Source organism: Palaemon carinicauda, chromosome 34 (assembly GCF_036898095.1).
Source record: "Palaemon carinicauda isolate YSFRI2023 chromosome 34, ASM3689809v2, whole genome shotgun sequence".
NCBI lineage: Eukaryota > Metazoa > Arthropoda > Malacostraca > Decapoda > Palaemonidae > Palaemon > Palaemon carinicauda.
The window spans coordinates 58,559,553-58,567,052 of NC_090758.1; the positions used below are offsets into that span (position 1 = coordinate 58,559,553).

The window sequence follows — 7,500 nt, forward strand, 5'->3', positions numbered from 1 at the left end:
TAACTTAGAATCATTATCAGATACATTAATTGTATCATTAATCCCTTATATTTTTTTCTAACTCTTCGGGAATATAATACTCAATAAAAATATGATAAAAGAAACGGTAAATAAAGTTCAATTGATTGAATATGATTAAGCAAATCCCTTAACAGTTACTGAAATTAGTGTTACATAATATTTTTTTCAGTAAAAACAGAAAACAGTTATATGTCATTTTTGTTTCTAGCTATTTACATTTCATCTAGCCTAATTTGCTTTGTGTGTACTCTGTGGAGGCCTATTACAAGGGGCAAAATAATCACTGAAAACGGCAATATTTACTAAGTACATTTTTTCTTGTTATTAGAATAGACAATATATTAATAAAAAAAATATATCTAGGATATTATATGAGTGGAAATAGTATACGCCACAATTGTTTAGTCTAAAGTTGAATAATAGTGCAAATATAGTGATTAAACCTTTTTCTTAATAAATGGTGTTATAGTTATTTTTAAGAAAGACAATATCAACTTGTAAGATAAAACTAAAAACGGATTTTGAGCGAAGCGAAAAATCTATTTTTGGGTGAGATGGCCATGTCGTCCTGATGGAAGTTCCTATAGGGTAGCTTCCTAGGGTATATTACAACTACGGCGATATTCCCAGAGAATTTACCTTAAGGTACCAGAATTCTAACTCCTGGAGCGAGTATCCCTCGTGAAAGGGATATCGCGACATATCAGAGGACGTATTCTAGACACGTCACATGGCAATCTACAACCTGGACAGAGATTTCGTCTCGTAGGAGGTGATTGACGAGATACGAATTCGGGAAAGAAAAAGGGGAGCCGCTCCCAAGGCTTCCCTATCCCCCGATTCGTATGCGTGCCTGGCGCCAATCCTGGTGCCATCTGTATTCCTTGTAGCGTACACGAGGTGCTACAGATACTGTATGTAGGGAGGGGTCCTACAGCCCTTTCTTAGAAAGGCAAGGGCGGGTCCATCAGGATGACATGGCCATCTCACCCAAAAATAGATTTTTCGCTTCGCTCAAAATCCGTTTTTTGGGCTCAAGCCATGTCGTCCTGATGGAAGTGTACCAGAGCATTACTGTATCTGTGGATTCTCAGAACGTGCCGTACTCCCCGGAGGTAATTTTTTCCCGGTCGACTAGACCTAGAGACCTAAGATGTTACCGTTATACATCTTTTCAACTAACTATAAACTATGTTAGAGCTTCCTGCCCCCTACAGGGAAGAGTCCTACAAAACTCTGGAAAGTCTCGAAGAGTACATATATATATGTGTGAATACCAGACAAGCTAATATAGTGGTGTCGCCCTATATTAAGTAAAGCATAGTTTGCATAGAACCACTGCGTCGATATATTGACCAGTAATCCGCACAATACTTGTATTGGACAAAGGTTTATATCCGCATAGGAAGAAACTAATAAAACCGCCCTCGTCCCTTTATGGGACGGAGTCCTCCCATTAGGGGACTACATAAACCAATGCAACATAGCTTGCATAACAGAACAATTCTATCAGAATTATCCCAGATAAGATACATAGAATTAAAATGCTCAATTATACCAATAAATTGACACAGGTGAAAGAGACGCAAGGTTCTCAAGAACAAGTTTATTGACAGATAATAAACAGACAGGTTAACAACAAATATATATATATATATATATATATATATATATATATATATATATATATATATATATATATATATATATATATATATATAAGAGGATAACCCAAAACTTTATGCATAAGTATGATAGTAAACAGAACTTGTTTATCTGAAAGAAAAACCATTAAACACCACTTTAATAAGATACCAAGGTATCAAGTCATAAAAGTCTGTATTACAAATCAATCACATTAGCATTAGAAACGCTCGGCACACATGTCTGAACTTATGCTAGGTTCACCTTTGAAAGAAGGAACAGTCTATATGGGCACTTGGTGCCCTCATTTAGTTTGTAGTACAGTATGTACCTACACACTCACCCTGGACTTAATCGTCCCAATTAAGACCACTGTTCCTCGCAGAGTTAAACAGTAGGGTTAACTACACGACCCACTGCTACCACAGATCTCTTAAGTTCCTCTACTTTCTTCGCATAGTGGCGAAAGAACACCCTGGAAGACTTCCAGCCCGTGTATGAACGGAGATGTTCAAAATCCATACAATTAAAGAAATTTAGGGATGAGGCAACTTTCCTCGGATCGTGACCTGCGGGTGTACTGTCAGGATCCGCTCTGCGAATAAAATATGTGATTTTCGCTCTGAGTTGATTCAGAGATAAATTTGAGCCTGATGTTTCTCCCCTGAATAGTTGACCACCCTTGAAGTCTGAAGTTCTACGAAGATAGACCTTTAGGCATTCTACTGGACATAGAGATGCATCTTCTTTCAGAGGGCAGATTCTCCAGGGACCCCACCTGTTGGTGGGTAACTCATTCTTGGCGAGAAACGTAGGATCCGGAAACAGGTTCAGATCCCCCCCATCCAGGAACTGAACACGACCTGCCTCTCTCGAGAGGGCTACGATCTCACTAACCCTGGCCCCGGACGCGAGTGCAAATAGGAAAATAACTTTTTGCGTCAAATCCTTTAACGCACATTCTTCATTGCTAAACAGGGAGGCGAAATGAAGAACTTTGTCTAAAGACCATGAGATGGGCTTTGGAGGTGCTGAATGTCTGAGCCTAGCGCAGGCTTTCGGAACTTTATTAAAGATTTCGTTACCTAGGTCGATCTGGAAGGCAAATAAAATGGGTCTCATCAAAGCAGATTTACACACTGAAATCGTGTTAGCTGCCAACCCTTGGCCATGGAGGTGGATGAAGAAAGATAAGCAGAAGTCTGTTGAGATCTCCTGCGGATTCTTTGCCTTTACAAAGGCCATCCATTTTCTCCAAGATGACTCATATTGCCTTCTAGTCGATTTGCTCTTATATTCCTCTAGGAAGTCTATGCTGGCTTTCGAAATCCCGAAACGCTTTCTCACCGCAAGGGCGAGAAAATCATGAGCTGCAGGGTCCGGGTTTTCTGTAATGAAGCGCAGACAGTCGACTTCTGGACTCGCTGGGTCAGAACTGGATGTGGTAGCGGCACGAACTTCATCTGTAGTTCCAGTGCCAAGGGGAACCACATACTGTTCGGCCACTTGTGGGCCACTATTGCCGCTACCCCCTTGAAGGATCTCAGTTTGTTGAGGACCCTCAACAGAAGGTTGTGAGGAGGGAACAGATAAATCCTGGACCATCTGTTCCAGTCGAGGGACATTGCGTCCACTGCTTCCGCTAAGGGGTCCTAGTACGGGGACACGTACAGGGGCAACTTCTTGTTGTCTTTCGTCGCAAAGAGGTCTATTTGCAGTTCTGGGACTTGATTCAGAATGAAGGAAAATGATCCTGCGTCTAAGGACCATTCCGACTCTATCGGTGTGAACCTGGATAGAGCGTCCGCTGTCACATTGCGGACTCCTTGAAGGTGAACTGCCGACAGGTACCACTTCTTCTTTTACGCCAATCGGAAAATGGCTAACATCACTTGGTTGAGAGGTGGTGACCTCGACCCTTGTCGATTCACGCATCTCACAACCACCTCGCTGTCCATCACCAATCTTATGTGGATCGAGTGACGCGGGGAGACTTTCTTTAAGGTAAGGAGCACTGCCATAGCTTCTAGAAAGTTTATATGAAAGGTCCTGAATAGCTTGGACCAAGTCCCCTGGACTTTTTTCCGATGAGAGTGACCTCCCCATCCCTCCTTTGAGGCGTCTGAGTGAATCGTCATCGACGGGGGAGGTGGCTGAAGAAGAACCGACTTCTTTAGATGTCTGGCTTGGGACCAAGGTCTGAGAAGAGTACGTAGCCAAGGCGGCACTGGTCTTCTCAGGTCTCTTCGCGCGTTTGATGCATACCTTCTCCAAACTCCGGTTGCATCCTTTAGCTGTGCTCTTAGCACTGGGTCTGTCACTGAAGCAAACTGGAGAGAGCCTAGTACCCTCTCCTGTTCGCGTCTTGATATCCTTTCGGAATCTAGAAGTCTCTTGACAGAGCCCGCTATCTCCTTCCTTTTCTTCGTCGGGATGGAGAAACTGTGTGACAAAAGGTCCCAGTGGATTCCCAGCCACTGGAACTTTTGGGATGGAGAAAGTCGAGACTTTTTTCTGTTGATCTTGAAGCCTAGGTACTCTAGGAACTGGATCAACTGACTGGAAGCTTGCAAGCATTCGGTCTCGGATGCTGCCCACACCAGCCAGTCGTCCAGGTAGGCTACTACCTGAATTCCCTTTAGGCGCAAGCTTCGTGAAAATCCTTGGGGCTATGTTTAGCCCGAATGGCATGGCTCTGAAGGCGTACAGTCTCCGTTGTAGCCTGAACCCTAGGTAGGGGGAGAGTCGACGGCTGATTGGAATGTGCCAATAGGCGTCTGACAAGTCTATAGAGACTGAGTATGCCCTCTTGGGCAGTAAGGTCCTTATGTGTTGCAGTGTTAGCATCTTGAAATTGCAATTCACTCTGAACTTGTTGAGTGGCGACAAGTCCAGAATGACTCTGAGCTTTTCCGAGTCTTTCTTGGGAACACAAAACAGCCTCCCTTGGAATTTGATGGACTTCACCTTTCGGATCACCTTTTTCTCCAACAGTTCTTGAACGTACTCCTCCAAAACGGGGGTGGAGTGTTGGAAAAACCGAAGGCACGGGGGTGGAGTGCTGTACCAGCTCCAACCCAGTCCATTCTTGAGTAGGCTTTGGGCCCAGGGATCGAAGGTCCAGCGATCCCAAAATTTCATCAGTCTCCCTCCTACCGGTATCGTTTCACTTGGACTGCCGTCCTGAGGCCTTGCCTCCCTGACCACGACCACCTCTGAATCCCCTTCCCCTTGAGGGGCGCCTAGACGAGCCTCTGGCTGCTCCTCTAGGTTTTGCACGAAAGGAAGAAGACTGTCCTTCGAACGTTGGGGTGAATGTGGTTGACTGACCTGGCACAGCCTGGGGTACCCACTGAAAAGTAGTCGGGGTTTGTGCCACCATCTGGGGCACTGGAGGCAAAGGCAATTGCAGTTGCTGTTGCTGTCTATAAGGCTTGGCTGGCCAAGACGGTAGCCTAGTCCTCATATTCTTCCTCTTTGGTTGAGGACCCTCATCCGGGGAAGATTTTCTTTTGATAGCCAGGCCCCACTTCTGGAGAAGGTTTCTATTCTCCACGGCGGCCTTATCAACAACCTCTTTGACCACATCGGTAGGGAAAAGGTCTTTTCCCCAAATGTTGGAGGAGATTAACTTCCTTGGCTCGTGTCTCACCGATGCCCCGGTGAACACGAACTCCCTGCAAGCTCTCCTTGCCTTGACGAAGCCATAAAGGTCCTTCGTCACTGTGGCTAGGTGAGACTTGGCCACTACCATGAACATTTCATGGACCTTAGGGTCACTTGCCATCGTCTCAAGAGTAGTCTGATGAGACATTGAGGCAGCCAGTCTTTCTTTTGTCTCGAACTCTCTTCGTAAAAGAGATTCGGACAGCTTGGGGAGGTCCTCGCCGAATTGCCGTCTGGCAATATCAGCCTCCAACTTTTCCACTGAGAATGTCAGATGGACATCCTTCCAGTCTTTGTGGTCCATAGGCAGGGCCAGCGACAAGGGTTTACACTCCTCCAGGGAGGGGCAAGGCTTGCCGGCCTCAACTGCCTTTAGGACAGCCGCAAACCCTTTCTGTAAAAAGGGGAAGGCTCTATCAGGAGAGGACACAAAAGAAGGGAGCTTCTTGCTCAATGCAACTACCTTCGAGTTAGAGAAGCCCCTCTCTTTCATCGAGGATGAAAGTAGGGCTTGAGCCTTAGCGTGGTCCATAATAATGACCTCCTTCGGCTCTGTCTCCTCCCTTGAAGCTGGTTCTTTTCTCAGCCGGACATAGCAGTCCGGATAAGATGCCTTGCTGGGCCAGAATTCTACCTCCTCTAGGGGAACTGAACCCAGCTTATCCAGTCGTCATCGCCATGTGCTCAGCATACCTCCATGGGTTAGCATCTGAGCATATGGGAAGGTCTTTCACATTGAGCCTTTTCTGGGGCCCATGTGATTCTGCCAGGGACTGCATACGCAGTTCCATTGCAGGCGCCTTCTCCTGATTCTCCTTCTGCATTTGTTGGATCATTCCAACAATCGAAGAGAGGGCCTGTCCCAGTTCTACTGGGAGACCAGCCGATGTTGAGGGGATAGGCTCCGGCATCTGAACCGGAGTAGCCGACACCTCGTCGACCTCATCCTCTACGACATCCGGGGTTTGAACTTGATCCTGACCTTCTGCCAGGAGGTCTTCTTCCAAACGTTCGTCCAGGTCAGACATCCTGTCATCCAACTGGATGTCTTGCTTCGCGACTGCGACTTCCACGTCCACCTGGACTTGATCTTGAGGGATCTCCTCTTGAGGCTGGGGAATCACTGCCTCAGCTGATGCCTGGGGAAAAAGATACGCCCTCATCTTCTCACTTGGAAGATAAGGGCCAGAGGTGTTCTTCTTGAAGCCGCTTACCCAAGTACGAAGCTTTTCCCTTGCTATATCCCTTGATTCCGCCGTTCTAGGGGAATCAAAAGCCTCAGTAATCAGGTTAGTGCATACAGTACATACCTGAGGGTCCCAATACTGGAGATCATCCTTGGAGACAGCGCATGCTGCGTGTCTCCTACAACACTCATGTCCGCAGAGGTTCTTGCTGCGGACATTGCAGAAAACATTTCCGCACTTCGGAGGGTCCTCCGGTAAAGAGAAGAAATTTCCATGAGTATCAAGTGAAATATGTATCACTGGATATGCATAGTATAGCATAACAATTCATAAAGGAAAGACACACACTTGTGTTTCCCTCACAACCCATTGTTGCAGCCTTTCAGATAATAAAATCAAAATGATTTATCTCTTCTAGAGTAACCAATGCAAGGTTTCCAGAGGAAACAGGTGGAGCTCACACCTAAGCAATGATTTTAAAATCCTGGATAATAGACAGGGAAGAACTCTGCTTCCTATCTGAGGGCAACAGCAAAGGGCTGTGCAAGAAAACACAATAGTGTTAGAAGCTACAGTGCTGTACCTAAACCTTTACTATAGTTTTCTTCTTACTGTATATGCTATACAGAAGAATACTAGTACAGTATAGGAGGATGTGTGCCGGCCTGCCTTTGCCGGCCGGCACACACCACAACTAGCTTTAAAGTATACTACTTAACAGCTATAGGGCGGCAGCACTCTGGTTCAAATGCCTGTGCCGGTCGGCAGCAACTGCCGGCCGGTAACAGCCAGTGTTGGCCGGCAATGGCTGCCGGCCAGCAACTACACAAGGTAGTACCCAGCTGCCGGCCACATTCTTGGTGACCGGCAGACAAGGACTGACATAAGCCGGCCGGCAAAGGTACAAGACCGATGCCAGCCGGCAGCAAAAGAACCAGAAGACTACACCTGCCCGGCTGCCGGACTCATAGGCCGGCAGCCG

The 7,500-nt window shown here is 46.3% G+C and overlaps 1 protein-coding gene across 1 annotated transcript in view; it reads right to left on the bottom strand.

Annotated features, from left to right (window-relative positions):
- Positions 1–7,500, bottom strand: part of LOC137626961 (neuroligin-4, Y-linked-like) — a 46,612-nt gene that overhangs the window by 8,738 nt on the left and 30,374 nt on the right. The gene's annotated exons all lie outside the window — the stretch shown is intronic.